The sequence below is a fragment of the Juglans microcarpa x Juglans regia genome, chromosome 6D (assembly GCF_004785595.1).
Source record: "Juglans microcarpa x Juglans regia isolate MS1-56 chromosome 6D, Jm3101_v1.0, whole genome shotgun sequence".
In the NCBI taxonomy this organism is placed as follows: Eukaryota; Viridiplantae; Streptophyta; class Magnoliopsida; order Fagales; family Juglandaceae; genus Juglans; species Juglans microcarpa x Juglans regia.
Window position 1 is genome coordinate 26,117,735 of NC_054604.1, and position 19,678 is coordinate 26,137,412.

Below are 19,678 nucleotides of genomic sequence, written 5' to 3' on the forward strand. Positions count from 1 at the left end.
CTAATGGCTCAGCATTATGCAAAGTTAATCAGTTTATGGTACTCATTCAATATTCTCCATGCCTATATATATAGGGGCAACTGGTAACCCTCGAATGATCTGATTGAGCACTCTTGAATTAGTATCTCTCACTTATTGCTGATTTAAGCATCGGAGGTGTCCCAGACAAAGTTTTAAATACCGTTTCGGTGGCCGTTTCAGTTAAGGCACTGAAATGAAATATTTCGGTACTAATACCGTTTTGGGTACCATTTTGGGATAGTCTATATATAATAAATTAATTATATATATAAATTATATTTCAAAATAACATCAATGCAAGTATTAAAAAGTTAAAATACATATTTATAAAACTCAATATATAATACTTCTAAGTTCTCAATCCAAAATTTCGTCGTGGGAAGCTCGTGGGATAAAACTCGCAAGAAAAAGTGTTATATCCCACGAAAGGTTTAAGTCGTGGCCAATAAATATATTTTCCCACGAGACATCTCGAGGCAAAATCCAAGTGGCTCGCCACAATTAGCACATTCGACTTAATCGATTTTCGTGGAAAATGTTCAATTTCTATGGGTTCTTTTCGTGGGTATTAGTATGACCCACGTGATTATGTGGTGGGGAAAACACTTTGTCCCACCGGCTTGGTTCGTCAGTAAACGTATGACCAAACTTGTCCCCACCGAGGTTTTTGTAGGAAATACTGTATTTTCCATGATTACATCCCATAGGTAATAGTTTTTCATAGATCTGAAATAGTTTTTTCTCACAAACTAGTTGATCCGTCGGTAATAATTAATTACCATGAATTTATCCTATAGGAAATAATTTGCTACATTTCCTACCTATTTATCTTCTTACCATAGACACTTATGTGGGTATGATAGTTAATGTCCATGAATAAATGTTCTAGGAAATAATTTTGATGGTTGAGTTTAGCTACTACTTTTTACGTACAAACAGTAGCTTGTGGGAAAAAGGGTTTTTTTTTTTAAACTATTATCGTGCATAAATAATAGCCTAGATTTGTGACATTTCTCACAAATTGTTAGCCAATTAGTACTTTTTCCATATTCTTATATCAATGCATTCAAGCTTTGCATTTTCACTTAAGACCACCCATATATACACGATAAAATCTATTTTGCAAACAATATTCTAGACAACAATAATCTATGCAAACACTCAAATTATGTGATCACTTAAGTATCAAATTCAATCTATTATGTAACATACTGCAATAAACACTCACAAGACTATAACATAATTATATATCAATATGTTATAACAAATTCCAATAAGGACTATTGTTCAATTAAGGCCATGGAAATACATGATTAATGTTTCTTGAGTGGGAACGACAGGAAGGTCATCAATATGCATATATGATACTACAACTTGACTCTAAATTAAACACAGCTTTATTGAATTTGTGATGTACTTCAACAACTTTTGATCTGCCCAGATCACCACCAAATATCCTCTTCATCCACACATGAGAGGGTTGATAGAGACCTGAAAATAAAGCAAAAATATGTTAGCCCATGAAAGCAAGGTGTGCCTCAGCAATAATAGGCTTCCATACTGCTATTATTGCTTAAAATGTCTGTATCCACATATTTCATGGCATAAATCTCTGAGTTATACTACTGGTCATTTATAGCCACAGACAAACTCACGATGAGGGGGTCAAGATCCTCCAGCAAACTTAAAATCAAATAACAAGTATATGACTGAAAGGTTTTAAAGTAATATTTAATATTGTGTCAACCGAATCTGCATGGTGTTGAAGAAAAATTATCTTTTAGGCCCTGAAAAGTATTGGCTAGCTCAAGCCCTATATAAAATAATGGGGAATATCTTTGTACAATGGATTCCACTACCAAAAAATATGGCTTAATATCAATATTCTCATTTGTAGCTTTTCAGACCATGTGTTTAAACAAGATAGTATACTATCAAGTCAAAGTTCCCATAATTCCAACCATCACTCCAATATTTTTTAAGGCATAAATAAACATGGACCACAATGTGCACCTTAACAGATCCTTTAGATTTGATGCAAAACCAATCCTTAGCAAACACCTAGTTGTTTACACTTTATAAATAATATGTGGCATTGGAGTTTAATGCTAGCTTAGCCAGTTACATAACCATCAATTTGTTTTATTAATTTGCAAAAGGTGTTGGTATACATCAGCCATGACCAACCTATTTATATTATAAACAAACTATTTTTAAAATCACTTAGATGCATTACAACCCAACTATATAAACTATGAACCGCAAATGGGGAAATTTTAGCTCAAAGTAACATTGGGAATATTGGTAACTTACTCCTATCTAGTTATATTTTTCACTTCTATTGGTGGTTGTCAATTCTCTCCATCTGGTACGACACAGTGTAGTTCCATCGAGTTGCTTCTCTCCTTACTGGAACCCTTGCCAAAAACAGCTACGTACATGCATCTTGGTATATCCCTGCAACAAAAAAATCTGTAAGTTTGACCCAGCTGGACTCAGGTAAAAAATTAAATCAACTTTCACAAATCAGGTGACGAATTATATAGGAGAATATAACTCACATCATCACAAATACCATTACCTGCACTATACCAACACCAAAGTATTGTAAAAGACTTCCATGGTGATACCAAGTTATATATTCCCAACACAAAATATATATTATACAACCACCTGCCACTTTTCCCTTAATATAACACCCCTACACTTCCCACAGGGAACATCAAAATTTATGTACATTTGACACACTGTCATGTGCACAGGGGGAATACAAAACACAAAAGCCCTACACTCCAAAAAGCTTTCCAAGTCTAGAGATGCCTAAGCATCTCCCTGAGGCTCTTCTTGAGACTCCCTACTTGACTCCAACTGTGATGTTATCATGTTTAGTTGTTTGTCATGCTTAGAAAATTGTTCTTCGGAGCAGCTATATCAGCCAAAAGTGACTTTATTTTATCTTATAAATGTCTGCAGAAGTCTTGTTTCTTTCATTTTCCTTCGCCAATCGCACAAATGCCTTTTTTTTTTTAGCGAAGGAAAGGGCTCAGGAATCATAGAGTACCCCATCCCTTGTTCATATCTAGATTTGAACCCTAAGACCTCTTTGAAAATAGATGCAGCCGTAGCATCAACATCATCCTCAGACTCTATCTCATTCAATCTCTCTACCATAAGATTATGAATATCATCAAGAAGAATTGAACATTTTTTGTTAGTCACGCATAGTCCATTAAAAATTAGGCTGAAACTAAAATAGATAATTTTTTTTTTTACAAACTCACATAATTGTGTTCACTTGCTGCATTTATGAATTTCCCTTTCTACCTAGACCAGTGTGTTTCTTTATAAAAAGCAATCATATTTGGTGCCTCCTCACTCTTCACAGAAAATGTATGTAAAATGTAACTATCAAACTCCACTTTGATTAAAACACTTATATTATACTGCACACTATATGTCTTACCTTCTCTTCCATAATTCTAACAAATGAATTTGTCCCACCGGTATGTTTCACTTTTTGTCTTTTCCTATTAGTAGTATTTCTTCGGGACTTCTCCCGAAACATTGTGAAACAAGATAAATAAAGTCATGCACCAACACTTTTGAAATCGAACACTTATACAACAAATAATGCTTGGATATGGGCTGCTATAACAGTAAAAAAATCTGGTTCAAAAAATTTGGATAGCAACTTCGAAGCATAGTCTAACACACCAGCCAAATCATAACTTCCAAAGATTAAAGCAAAGAGAAGTGGTAATTAGTATTAAGATAACATAATACACAACTGTGTCTCTTACTTCAGGTCCCAAGATGACAACTCCTTTTGTTTTATCTTTAGACTCAAGTGTAATGGTCATGTAAACTGGCATATTAATCATTTTGAATATACTTGAATAATCCAAGTCAAACTACAAAACACTCCAAGTACCTTGTGGGGCCTTATGCCTTGTTGCTTATTAGCTTCTTCAAACATTTGGGAACAAATAAACCATGTAAACATAACCATGTCTTGGTTCTTATGTACTATGAGGCAATATTAAATCAACTTACATATTGAAACAACATGGAGTTGATATTTTTTATTAAGTCAATATGCTCCTGTACATGATTGTTCCACGCCATTAATAGAACATCAGAGTTATCATCAAAGACATATCAATTAAATAAAAGCCCTCACCATGGCATGACCATGATAATTCCAAAATCCATACTAGTCACAAGTACCTTGAATGGGCCGCTAGCCCACCTTTCACATAATCATTTCCAAACAGGTTTCTCTACCAAGGACATCTCACCAGATAGTGCCTCCTCATGCGATGCATATTTGAGGTAGTGCTTGTGCAGTTCGTAGTGGTATGCATTGTATTTATCAGCGAGAGCTGTTACCACAGCTTCACGGTGGTTTTCTTTTGTCCAGTCCAACACCAAATCTGCCTACAAAACTAAAATCTGAATCACATATGGTTTGTCACAATAAAAAATAAAATTCTGTAGTGAATAAAATTCAAAATATGGGTATATTTTATAAACCCCTACTCTAACACGATTGACGAGCTTGTGCTTCTCCTTGTCATCTACAGTGCTCCAACTTGCATGCTAAATTTCTGCATGTACTTTAACTATCCAGCTGACTCGACTACTGAAGACAGCAGCATTATAGCATGATGGACCCGTGTGCCCATCCTTTATAATTAAAGGAATTTTACCCAACTTACGTAACTTTTCAAATGTTGTACCCTTCGCAGTCCATCGGCCTCTTTTTTTTTATGAGTGTAACTATAATAAGAAATTAGTAATTGAGTTATGGATATGTACAAGAAGATATTATCCCCTAACTAATAAATTGACAAGCTAAAAACAATATGACATCATGTATTTAACTACCGCACCTGTGATAATATCCCCCTGAAATTCATCATTTTGTACATCGTTCAACTCTTGTTGGCCCACTTCAGGTACCACTTAAGGTGACTCATTAGCTTGGGGATCCTCAGCCTCATCTATTAGGCTCCTTGTCGGAGGCAGTGCAGCTGGAGCTTCATCGATATGGCTTGATACTATCAATGAATGCCGGGGTCGAAATGGATGTCGGGGTAGAGTAGTCCCTCTGTCCTCGAGTTACAAATGTCATCATTGTTGTAATATCATAAACTTGTCAAGTTAATAATCAAACAAAACAAGCCTACTACAAATAAACCATAGTATGCCTTACAAAACAACTTATTGATCGAGTGGCTAGAAGGTCGCACGATTCAACTTATTAATCAATGTAATGAAACGGCAAGAGGAATATGATATGATACTTCCTCTGGCTAGAGTTTTAAGATGAATATGATTCAACACTTTAATATATAATGTACAAATATTAAGGTAACCAGGGAATACAGGCACATATATTTGAATAAATCAAAATCCAAACAAAAGTATTACAAAATCTGGTCTGATCAAAGTTAATGATATAATAAAATAAAACCCTTGCACTGGGAGTAAAGTCAACTGGTGAACACTGTTATGAAAGTGAGATAGCTGAAAGATTTATTCCAAACAAGGTACAAATTTTGGTTTTGACGTTGAACATCACATGAGCCTTATTCAGCTGAAGCAAACAAACAAGGTGAAAATATTTGGGCTACTACTGTCTCCAACAACAACAATATTCTAAATATTTCACTGACTGTCAAACCCACAACAACAGTCCCTAAGATTTTTTACCCAGAGGTAAACATTCACATGTTTTCACACTTGTCACATTCCTCTTGAAAGTATTGATTTTTATTAGGTTAAAACACACATTAATACCATAGATTAAAGGCTCTGAAATATGCAAGGAAATAAGATGAGGATGAGTAAAAAAAAATCTACCTTTCCCTTCCTTCGAAACTGCCTCTGCTCACATTGGATGAAGAACAAATTAGATGCTCCACTTCAACTCCAGAAAGGGCTAGGTTGTGCATACACTCCCCTATAGTACTCTTAACACTGTCAACAACCCTCTGGAGTATCTAAAGAACCCTCAGCCGATTATTTCTTTAGCCTACTTACCCTTTGTGCATGACATCACAAGTAAGTTAAGGTAACCAGGAGCTACTGATGTAACCACTGTACCATCAGAGATCCCGCCACTTCACAACTCCCCAATCTTAAATTCCTGGCTTTTGCTTCTTTGGGAACTTGTACATGTGACTTGTGGATTCATATGGAGATGTTTCTAAGATTGTTTAGAGAGATTTGGTTCTGGTGGTTCATGGACTTATAATTGCACTGAATTTTTTATGAAACTTTTTTTTGTTCTAAAACCTGCTCATTGAATTTTTTGAACATATCTTTAAGTTATAAATGCACATAAATTGTTATTCTTATATTTTAAAATTTTTCTGGTTCATGCTGTACCATATAATATTTCCACTAAATAAAAGCATGTTGCATTATATATATATATATATAATAGATTGCATGTGAATAGATTTGGTCTTTATAATTGTGGGAGTTTTTCGTTTGCATGTACAAGCTGAAGAGGACTCATTTTGACTGCTGCTTATGATATTGCCAGGGCATATCATCATTGTTTGGGCATGATAACAAGGCAAAAGAGGAAGAATACTAGTAGATTCAACACTGTAACCAAGAGCTACTGATGTAACCACTGTACCATCAGAGATCCCGCCAGTTCACATTTCCTATTCTTAAAATCCTACCTTTTACTTCTGTGGAGACTTGTACGTGTGACTTGTGGATTCATGTGGAGATGTTTCTAATATTGTTTGGAAAGATTAGGTTCTAGTGGTTCAAGGACTTATAATTGCACCAAATTTTTTTTTGAAACTTTTTCTATTATAAAACCTTATGGTTATGGAGTTTTTTGGACATATCTTTAAGTTATAAATGCATGGAAATTGTTATTCTTACATTTTAAACTTTTTCTGGTTCATGTTGTACCATATAATATTTGCACTAAATAAAAGCATGTTGCTTTATATATATATATATAAAATAGATTGCATGTGAATAGATTTGGTCTTTATAATTGTAGGAGTTTTTCATTTGCATGTACAAGTTATACACACCCGTTTTTACTACTGCTTATGATATTGCCAGTGCATATTATCATTATTTGGGCATGATAACAAGGCAAAAGAGGAAGAATACTAGTACATTCAACACTTTGAGGTTGCCACAAGTAATTTTATTATGACTCAATCATCACTTTAATTTTGGCAGATTTCTCAAATCCATTGAGGTTGTCACAAGTAATTTTATCATGACTCAATCATCACCTTAATTTTGGCAGATTTCTTACATCCATTTTGGTTGTCACAAATAATTTTATCATGACCCAATCATCACTTTATACTTTCCCAGCTAGCCAAATTTGCTCACCAACTGCGATTTTTCTTCTAATGTTATATATTGGGTATGTTATTAGAAATTCTAAGCATGTTAGACAACATGAACACGAATAAATTCCACGGGCACATGTAAAAAAATATGGGTGAATGCAATTTTGGTGCCAATTCTATGAAGCATGTGGAAACACTAAAACCCAGGCCACATGATTGTAAATTTACACCATAATGGGGAAGCACTAGACATGACAAGGATTGTAGCTGTGGGTGCTAAAGTCTAAAGTCAACATCGATGCAGTGGCTTATCTAGATTCGTCGAGTCCGTCAAAGCAACTAACACGAGCTTTCTACAAATATAATTAATTTGCACCAAGTCAGAGAGCTATATAATCCATGACCAAACATTAATTAATGGAAATGCATGTAGGAATTTACATTTCTATTAAAAAATTAGTTTGTCTATTTGTCAAATCCACATTTCCAGTTTGCATGTATGGTCGATGCAAAATGGAAGCTATGTTTTTTAACTAAATAGCTTTGTGGATGAGATAAACATTATATATAATTAGAGAACTCATAATAAACATATATGATAAGATATACCATCATCATCATCATCTGCATAATCATCAAAATGACGTGTTGCTTCACTATCATTGTCCTCCCCATCATCTATGTTCTCCATCCTCAAATCTTCGTTATACTCTAGGTCATCATCAATGAAGACCTCATCGTCACTTTCTCTGGATAGCACCTCTCGTGCAATGGTTGACGGATCAACAGACAAGTGCTCTTCATCGACTTGGGTCAGTGGATTGACCATGGTTGGGTTAGTTTCATCAACTAAACCATAGTTGCTAAGATAAGTGTCATCATCGTCTTCTGCAACAACATTAGAGAATTCATCATCATCATCCTCATGTTCCATTGAGGTCTTATGGTGAATGTTATAAACATTCCTATTTGTTATCTTGTGTACGGCTTGCCAACTTCCGACCAAACTCGGGTCCTTTAGGTAAAACACTTGCAACGCTTGGTATGCTAAGGCGAAAGGCTCATATTTGTACCATTGCCTAGAAGTATTCACACTCGCGAAGTGATTCCCAACATGTATCCCCTTCTCGTGTCGCCATGTCCCACCAATGACATTTAAACAAGTATACCTTACGCCAACCCATGTAGCGTAATTCTATAATATCTTCCAACACATCGTTAAAAGTCAACGGCCAAACCTTGATGGTCGCCATGTTAATGCATATAAGTCATCGGTCATCGTGTGGAACCGAATTCCTTTCATTATACAATCGGAATATGATGCGACTACTGGATCTGGACCACATGCTAATGCATATAAGTCATCGGTCACCTCAGGGGGAGTCATTGCATGTAAATCGACAATCTAACATGGATATTTCACAAAAGAGAACACAATTACTAATTATAATAAAAAATAGAGAGATATGTATGTATAGGAAGGGCAATATAAAAACTTATGCGTGATCTGAACCAGGTTGGAAATTCACTTTGATGCCTACACTCGATGTTATTCGGGTCCTCTTCTTTGATCTTGTTATAGTGTTCACTATAGGAATACATGTGTTAATAGGTGATCCACTTACAATATAAAAAAATGAATTGCTAACAAAATACTTGACGGTGCACATACTCTATATAGTGCTCAATCTCTGTGCAATTGTTAAGCACGTATCACTCGGCCTTGGCCAACAGTGTGTTGGGCATATTTTCTAAGATTGCTCCCCCAAACGGGCGAACCTTTTGGGAGAAAACGGATACACTTGGCTGTAGAGAGACATATTGAACATCATTGTTGCATTCCTCTCGGTTGTGCCTAGCCTCGATATCATTAAAATACATAGAGCAAAATGTAAAGTACTCGACATGAACAAATGCCTTAGCAATTGAGCCTTTTGGTCTTGCTCTATTGCGGACGTACCTCTTGAACTTACCCATATATCTCTCGAAAGGGTACATCCACTTGTACATCACAGGGCCGACTAGTAATGCCTCTTCTGGCAGGTGAATAGCAAGGTGCACCATGATATCGAAAAATGCAGGTAGGAATATCATTTCCAATTTACAAAGAATTATGGGGATATTAGCTTGAAGTCATTCTAATGTCATTTTCTACAGTGTTCGTGAACATAATTCTTTGAAAAACGAGCTTAACTCGGACAAAACTTGACACACATCAGGTCGTAAGTACCCAATAATTACAACCAGCAACAATGTTTGCATAAAGATATGACAATCATGGCTATTCATTCCCATGATTTTCCCTTCCTTAACGTTGACACACCGAACAATATTTGAGGCAAAACCATCAGTGAATTTGACTTTTGACAACCACATACAAAAACTCATTCGCTCAATTACATTTAACATGTAAACTGCAAGACTCATAGACATATGATTACCATCATGTTGTAATGAAAATCTTTCCTTAGGCCAAGATTTTCCAAATCCCTTCGTGCATTGGCGGTGTCCTTACTTTTGCCTTCAATATTCATCAAGGTTTCCAGCACGTTATCACATATGTTTTTCTCAATATGTATGACGTCCAAGTTATGTCTCAATCCCAAGTCTAACCAGTAAGGAAGCTCAAAGAAAATATTTTTTTTCGTCCAGTTAAGTTTAGTGGGCGTATGTTTCCTTTTCTTTGCAGATTTACTCAGCTGCACATTTGAGACTTCATGTAATTGATCCAGTAATGTCTGTCCTGTGATAATTTCTGGTTCGAGATGATGGTCTTCCTAGCCATTAAAAATATTTTTTTTTCGTCTCCAATTGTGATCTGAAGCCAACCACTGACAATGACCCAAATAACAATGTTTACGACCATACACCAGCCACAACGAATTTGTTTCAGCCTTACATGTAGGGCTCGTCGTCTTACCCTTTGTGTTCCAACCTGAAAGATTGGCGTATGCGGGAAAGTCATTGACAGTCCAAAGTAACGCTGCATGCAATGAAAACATTTGTCTTTTGTGTACATCATATGTTCGAATTCCCTCATGCCATAATTCCTTCAACTCATCGATTAGTGGATGCATGAACACGTCAATATCATTCCTTGGTGCCTTAGGTCCAAGGATTAACAATGACATCATCAAATATGGATCTTTCATGTATAACCAAATGGGCAAGTTGTAAGGGACAAGTAGCATTGGCCAAATGCGGTAGGGTTTGCTCATGTTATTAAATGGGTTGAACACATTACTCACTAGACCAAGTCTGACATTACGTGGATCTGCGGCAAACCAACCATATTTGTTGTCAAAGTCTTTCCATACCCTAGAATCTGCCGAATGTCTCATATAGCTTGGATCGTCAACACGATCTTCTACATGCCATCTCATGGCTTGGACAGTCTTTTTTGAAATAAACAACATTTGCAACCATGGCTTCAAAGGGAAATATCGGAGGAATTTTCGGGGAATTCTTTGTGGGTATGATGTACTTGATACCCACCTAGATGATTTACATTTAGGGCACTCATCTTTCTCAGCATTATCCTTCCAAAATAAGGTACAATCATTTGGACATACTTGTATCTTCGTGTAAGTAAAGCCCAACCTATGCTGTAAGCGGCGAGTCTCGTTATATGAGGCTGGGAACAATGTATCAGGAAATGCAGCTTGCAAAAGCTTTATAACCATGTCGAATGACTTCACAGTCCAACCACCAATTGTCTTTATGTGTAGCAACTTGACTTTGAATGACAACTTTGGGAACTTATCACATGTTGGATAAAGTGGACATTTTGTGTCGTCAAGCAACTCTTCAAAGTTAAGGTTGATTGGAGCATTAGAAGTGTGACCTTGGTGACCGTTGTCTGCATTAGCAGATGGTGTACCAGAATTTTCCATAAAGGATCCCATACGGATGTCATCTAGCATCTCGTCGACATCATCAATATAGTCATTATAGTTATTCACACCATCACATTCTTCGTCTGAAAAATGTTGCGTCTAGCAAAGTTTCTTTCTTACTATGGAAAATCCATTCTGTATAAGTTGGATCTATTCCTACGATGAACAAATGATCCTTAACCATAGTAGGAGGATGGAAACTTCCATTTCGGCATCTCCTACATAGACACCTAATGTAGTCTCTACCAGGTGCATGCGCCTTTGCCATATCTATAAATTGTTTAACGCCTTCAGCGTATTTGTTGTCTTGCAATCTATCTTCAATATGCATCCAAACCTCATCCATCGGGTAATTGTTCAAGTTAGTAAGTATTAAATTAATAATTTTTCACGAAATTAAGTGAAAAGCTGTTTCAGAATAGAGAAGGCAAATAATTGTCTCTTGATGATATGCCCAACTTAGTAGTTGTAGCTTCTGGCGAAGTTAGTCGATGGTTCATGAATTATGATGTAAACATAGAGTATTTAAGATGGCCTTGCACATTTGTCTTTTGCACGCTTTTCCTTTCTTCCAAAATGCTTTATAAGTGATAACTATTATGGGTACAATTTAATAAAAGTTTGTGTACCAAAACAACAACATATGACACAGGGAAACAAGGTTAAACTACAAATTTTAAACACAATGACGAGGACATGGTGGATGACAAATCTGAAGGGAAACCACAAATTCAACAGTCGTCTTGCTTAGAGATGAAATAAGGTAGCTCCATCCGTCCTATGATATTGATTTGGAATACTAAAGTTTTAAGATGGAAAATCCAATTGAGAAAGGGCTGCAGTAGAACAAGAAATATAATGATATTGATGGAAAATAGACACAGTAATTTGGTTGAGATAGCTATTTCGTTGGGTAATAGCTCTAGATTTCAAAACTAGTGGGTGTACGAAGTATTTACTATGTAACCCAACCCACAGGGAAAAAAGTATGATTTTCAATAGAGGGAAGAACAATCTACACAAGCATAAGAACCAGGAAAACCATCTGTTATTATTAATACGTTTTGAGGATAATTTTCACAAAAAAATTATTTATTAAGTATTTCGTAGCTAGAAAGTACTACACCACTATATATATATATATATATCTCACAATAATCTCACCTTGGCTGATAAGTCAGCATTTAATTAGATTTTCACTTAAAAACAAACGAGGATTAATTAATCATTTGAAAGTTATTAAACACCATGATCACATTAATAAATATGATAATGGTGGGATAATATTATAGTTTACAGCATTTTCTTTATATAAAGTTAATTAGCTCAATTGTAAGTCTAATGTCTGAAGTGGATAAATGACTACTATAGCTTAACAAGTACATAGACCTAAAGAAGACAAATCGTGAATCACAATGCAACAAACACTCTAGTGGATTAAATATTTGTATAAATTTGTGTTAATTTTATGAGTTAGAATACACCATTGATCCCTTTTTTTTTTCACTTGAGTTGTGATATGAACAGCTGAGTCATATATTAAACAAATAATACTAGTGGTGGATGATATGACAACGAGAGTCCCATTGAGGGTGGTAATTTAAACTTAATTCATTTTAAAGCTTATCCACTAATTATAAGATTATTGCACGTATTGTACATATTGGTAATAAGGAAGGTATGCTCTGTGTGATTTATGCTTAGTAGTTTTACCTAGGTAGTATTTTCAGGACTTAAAAAATCTGTTGTGTGAAAACATGCTTTGCATACTCCCCAATAATGTACATATTGGTAAAAAGGAAGGTATAAAATGTAGAACCGCAGGGGGAGTTTTTTTTTTTTTTTTTTTTTTTTTTGTTATTCTTCAAACATGAGAATAAGGGACATGAAATCCCACATTTTTTTTTATACAGACAAGAGTCAATGTAACTGATGAGCATTCACCAAAAGGAATTCAAGCTGATCTTCCTCCTCCGGCAAGGGTTGAAAAGAGAGTTGGGAGTTTATTTCAGAACTTCTTATGGGGTGCAAAGGTGAGGAAAAAGAGTTTCATTTGGTTAGTGGGAAGAAGGTTTGTCAAATAAAAACGTGGTGGTTTGGGGATTAAAGAATTAAGGGTTGAATGGAATGTTATTTTTACAATGGATGTTAATGAAAAACAGTGGATGTTAATTAAGGCATTGCTGGTTAAACTTTACGTATTCAAAGTTGGTGCTAGAAAGAGAGGATTGTGGATTACTGCTGGAAATAAACTGGTTTGATATCAAATTGCCAGGTAATAAGCTTGTCAAAGTCATCTATCTCACATGCTAGGTTTCATTCTAGTATTATAATGCTCGTATCCTAGATCCTATGTACATTTCCCAGTTCAAATTGATGGTAGGCTCTAAACAATAGCCACCCAAAAGAAATAAAAAAATAATGCCACTGTTCTGAATCATCCGCGAAGATAACTAGGTAAGTTAACCGGTCCCTAAGAGACACATTAAGCCTCATCTGGTTGGTGGTCCAAGTATAGAGATAAACCCTCATAGCAATCTAACATGGAGTATACTAAAATTGAAAACCTTGCATTATGGTACCAATCTGTTTTGAAATTTGGTAAGATACATGTGATCTTGTCTATAATTATTGTATTGTACCCTACGATTCTATTGTAGAAAGAGTATGAGAGTTGTGTGGTAAAGGTTGGAAGGGGAATGGGCAAATGCAACAAAATGGTTTGGGGTCAGGTACAAGCAAAATGGTTGAAGGATCTGTCTTTAGGAGAAACGTGTAGAAACAAAGCATCACAAAACTGGCAATAATATGAGACTCAGTCCTTCCCTAGTATATAACCTTTCAATCAGAAACAAATACAGGATTTCAGTCTTCAAAATTTATGGAAATATGTTTTACACAACCATATATCATCCTCTTCATAGATAGATTTTAAACAACTAAGTCATATTATGGCTCGTCTGTTTTCATTTGATAATAGTTTGGTCAAACAAGAAATCAAGGTTGCCATTAGTCTAATGATGCAAGTAAAATTAGTCCTTCTCAAAAGCTTCCAGTGCTTCTATGTATATAGTTTTGTTCCCCAAGCAAGGTTCTGCAATTTTTTTTTTTTTTGACAGGGAGGTTCTTAATTTTTTAATGGCTATAATTCTTACGTTTTTTATAGGTCCTTTTCAAGATAGTATTTAATGCATGCTCAACTGATATAACGTAGATGTTTTGAACTAGATCGTGAAAAATAAAATAAAAAAATCACCCAGACTTTGGGATGAAATCTATAAAATTCTAACTACAAATTAAACTGAAATTAAAATCTAAATTTACCAATGTAAAACGCCATTGTCATCTTCACTCAAAAAGCTCAAAAATGCATATCTCCAACTTTGGATCTCTCGCAAGTATGCTAGGTATACGGATAAAATCTAGCTCTAGAAGAGTACTTGAGATTCCTCGTTTGTGTGCAATGCTAATACAAGGAAGGATAGATAATACACGGTTACTTCATAACCCAAGCTTTCTCATTGCAAGTAGCAGTTGAGCACTATGTCTTTTGGCACTATGACTTTTGCAAAATTGTCATGGGTGTTAACCATGGTTAGATATTTATATTTAGATAAAAGTCTTCTTTATACTGAGTTTTTTTTTTGTTTTCTAAAGAATTTTCTCTAATCCAATCTATCAAATTGTCATGTATACTGATTCACAAATTACACAGATTACACATTTCACAATAGAATCAACACAAATTTCACAAATTTACAAATTATAAAGAGAGAAGAGGAAGGGAGAAGAGACAGAGGCTCACTGTGTCGACTTAGTGCGTCTACTAGACTACGACAGGCGAAGGTGGTTGGGGAAGGGTGGCAAACTGGGTGAGGTCGCGATTGGAGGGGGGGACTGGCTCTAGGTGACTAGGTGAGGTCACGCGGCAGGGGGAGAGGCTCGTAGTCGCAGGGAGAGAGAGGTGAGGTTGTGGCTCGCAATCGCCGGGAGAGAGAGAGAGACGAGAGCGACGCGGGGTGAGAGGGATGGGGAAGAAAGGGAAAAGGGAAAAACATGAGTATTAATTTTATTATATTTTGCAACGAATTTTAATTGCCGCAACATAAGATAATATCACTGTGAAAACCAAATAACCCATAATAGAATAATTAATTCATGTAAGTTCATTTGTGGTGACACAAAAAGTCAATAACTTCATCGTAACAAGATAATAACCCACAAACGGACAAAATTTCTGACCAAACTATTTGCGGAGATAAAAAGTTGCCGCAATAAATCATTTTTTGCTGTAAAAATATCTTTTCCCCACAAAGGTTTACTTGTCGACAATATTTCGTGGGAAAAGGCTTGTTTTATTTTTCATGAATGGTTTCCATGTGATTTGGTAATTATTTACCACGACCGTGAGTCTTGGAAAAAAAATTCATGGCAAAAGGCCATAATTCGTGTAGTGATAGCAATAAGTTGTAGTAGGAGGAAGGAACACCTCGAATGGTTCCAAAGTTGACCTTCTATCCATGAATGAATGAATTCTCCACATTTATTGTCTCTGCTCCATTTCATCAAACATCCATTGTGCAATCTGTTCCTTGGTGCATCGCAGCAACCATTCTGTTCTACCCATTCCTATTACATTACCGTAAGTCACAGTGGACATTACAAAGGTCCTAACAATTGGTATCATATATCAGATGATCCTTCCAAATATTAAATCCATTCCTAAATACTAGAGCTCCAATCATATAGCCAAACACCTTCCCTGCAACCCAGAAATCTCATCCTCACAAACAGCTTTCTAACCACTTAGACCATACAAACCACATTCCCAGAAATTACAACTATACATACAACCAAACACCATCCCAACAACCTAGAAATCTCATCCCATAAACTATACCACAAACAGCTTCTAGACCATACAAACCAGAAAAACTATACACAGCCATAATAGAAACCAATAAGCCTTCAACCATGGCTGATGAGAGGCTGGACCAGCTCACAAAAATGGCTCAAACCTTCGTTGCTCATCAGGGGAACATGGCGCGAGACTTGTAAAACCAGCAAGATAATGAGCATGGGCCGCAAAGAGGGCCAAACTTAAGAGGTATTCGTTTAGACTTTCCTCACTTTACTGGAGAAGACCCATCCGCATAGATTTTTAAAGCTTCCCAATAATTTGAATACCATCAAACCACCCCTGCCCAAAAGCTACTGTTAGCCTCATATCACATGGAAGGGGATGCCTTGGTATGGTATCAAGAGGCCTTAGACATAGCCCAGTTTGTGAGTTGGGAGACTTTGGTGCAGGCTATGTTGATTAGTTTTGGACCAACCACCTATGACGACCTTATGGAGACCTTAACTAGGTTGAAGCAAGTCACTATGGTGGCAACTTATAAGGCCATCTTTGAGGCACTATCAAATAGAGTGAGGGGCCTATCAGAACACCATGAGCTAAGTTGTTTCTAAGCGGCTTAAAGGATGAGATACAGTTACCTCTTCGCATGTTTAACCCACACAATTTAACGATAACATTTGAATTAGCATGAACTCAAGAAGAATACCTTAATAGTGCTAAGAAGCCAATGAAGTTCTTGGATGAGAAGGGGCAGTTTAGTTCAATAACACTTATACTTCTTATGGGAATAGTGGTGTTAGTGGGAATAACAACAAAAAATACAGCCCTCCTATCAAAAACTTTTTCTCTACGACGTGGGTTGAGAAGTGTAAAAAAGGGTTGTGCTATCATTACGATGAAAAATGGAACCCCAACCACAATTGCAAAAACCCTAAGGTATACCTTCTACAAAGAGTTGAGGAGTTGGAGGCGATGGAGGAAGGTGAAGAGGAAATTGCTATGGTTGCTGAATTACCTATTAAAGGGGACTTAAAACAAAAAAGGGATTGTGGTTGAACCAGAGATTTCCTCAAATGCAATTACGAGAACCCCTAGTTCTAAGACTATGTGACTCATGGGGTGGATGTGGCGCAAATAAGAGGTTTGTTTGGTCGACTCTGGGTTAACACATAGTTTTGTGGACTTCTCTATTGCTCAAACAGCCAAGCTGGAAAAAATTTGCTGTCAAAGTTGCTAACGGGCAAATGGTACAAGGCCTAGGCTTCTGCAGCAACGCCAAACTCAAGGTGCAAGGTATATCATTTCAACCCTCTTTTTATGTTTTACCCCTTGGTGGTTGCGATATAGTTCTCGGGGTGGATTGGTTGGAGACACTTGGGCCTATTGTTTAGGATTTCCATGAACTGTCTATGAAATTTGTGTAATTTAGGAAGAATGTGGAGCTATTGTGTAACACCTCACTCATTCATTCTTACGTATGCTCATTCTTTCTGACGTAAGCAAATTCTAAGGATGGAAATTATGCAACAGTCCACCCCTTCCCACTAATGACTGTGAGCCTCCTTATGCGTGTCGAACCCCGAAAGCATGTTTTTAAAGATAATATGTGATTTCAAAAGTACGTCCAATGTTTCAAATATACTGAAAATATTTATATGAAATATTTTCAATGTTATTGAACTAAATTTGATTTTAAATAAGACAATTATGATAGTTTTGAAGAGCTCCAAAAATATTATAATTGTAGGAAATTATTTTAATATCATTTATTAAAATGATTCCAGTTATTTGAAATATTATGTGCTTTAAAATTATGTTTAAAACTCTAATTAAATTAAATGATTTTATTCCTTAAAGATATTAAATAAGACTTCATCATTTTATTAATAATGAAAGAATGTTATTTTATAAACTAAAGTTTAGTTTAAATAATATTTACTTTAATTCCTCTTTGTACTTTTAATTAAGTTAATGTTTATGCATTTTCAAATCAGTATTGAAAACTCATCGTTAGATCGTTTTGTAGATCCCAAGACAAAGGGACTGGATTAAATGCCCAGCCCCCTCACTTTCCCTCCCCTCTCTTTCTCCTCCCTCTCATTCACGCGTACGACGTACGCCTCCCCCCTCTCACCCTATTCTTCCATAGGTCAGCTCGACGCCGCCGTCCGCCGCCCGTTCTCACCTCCACCACCACCAGTCTCCTCTCACGCTGGCGAGCTCCCGCTGGCAAACCCAGCTCCCACCTTGCAACTGTTCTCCCCCACCACCACCAGTCTCCTCTAACGCCGCCGTACGTGGCCACCCAGGCCACCGCACCTCCACCACCTCACAACAATGACCACCCCTTATGGACCCAACCACCATGAAACCACCCTCTTCCTCTCCGTTGCACGCACGCACCCAACCCATAAATGGGTTTCGCACGGCTTCAAGGTCACTGACGACCCTAGTGCCACCGTGCACCAGTTCCAGCCCCACCGAGCACCACCATGGGCTTCCCCTGACCTCTCCCTTCCTCTTTCCTCTGACCTGAAGTCAGTAGCCTCTTCCTCAGCTGCACGGAGCTCCTCCAAAGCACGGGTTCTCCATACCCACTGCACCATCACCAAGGGCTTCCCCTTCCACCCACGACCTCCCTTAGCCACCCTCATGTCCAGCCAAGCCACCTAGCTCCCTGACTCTCTCTCACTCTCCCACGGCTCCTCTCCACTTCACGACCTAGATCCACCGTCGTAGACCACCATGGCGCCACCCCAGCGCCATCACAAGTTCCACAGCACCGCACCGCACCTCCCTCAGCTCCTCCATGGCCAGCCATGACCAGCCGAGCCTCCCTCCGAATTCCCATGTTGAGACCCACAACCTTACCTCCTCCACGAGCTGCCATGTGCCACCTCGGCACCACCATGAGACCACCACTCCAGAACCACGACCCGAACGTCTACACTTAGACCCGCACCTCTAGCCACCTCCAATGGCCAAGATAGCCACCATACGCAGTTTAGCCGCCACGTATGACCCTTCCGACATCATTAACCGTGACGGTCAACAGACAATGCACCCTTCCGACATCATCAACCATGACGGTTAGTGAACAATGCATGGGTTATCCTGTTGGTGGTTTAACCCTATATCCCTCGTTATTTATGTTAGATGTTAATTAGCTGATTAGGTTGTGGACTGTGCTATTAGTATTTTGGAATTCGTTGTATTGTGATGTGCTATGTAGTGAAGTGTTGGGCGTAGTTGGAAAGTGTGCTGTGAAGTGTTGTGGATTGTGTTGTGTAGTGTGGTTATAGAATATGTGATGTAATGGTGGCGTGGCATCATGTGGATTGGGAAGAGAGTGTGTACTCTCGTGGCATAGTGTGGGAGAAGGAGAGTATATGTAAAATATACCTTCTTGGCATAATGTGGAATGAGAAGAGTACATGCTAAGTGTATTCTATGTGGTGTAGCATGTATCAAGGGAGTACACGCGGAGTGTACTCCATGTGATGGAGTGATGCACCATATGACCTGTACGCCAGAGTAGTGATGTGGCATAGCGTGTGAAA

The 19,678-nt window shown here is 37.2% G+C and overlaps 1 protein-coding gene across 4 annotated transcripts in view; it reads left to right on the forward strand.

Annotated features, from left to right (window-relative positions):
* Nucleotides 1-19,678, forward strand: part of LOC121234582 (sine oculis-binding protein homolog A-like) — a 92,514-nt gene that overhangs the window by 64,908 nt on the left and 7,928 nt on the right. The window lies entirely within an intron of this gene.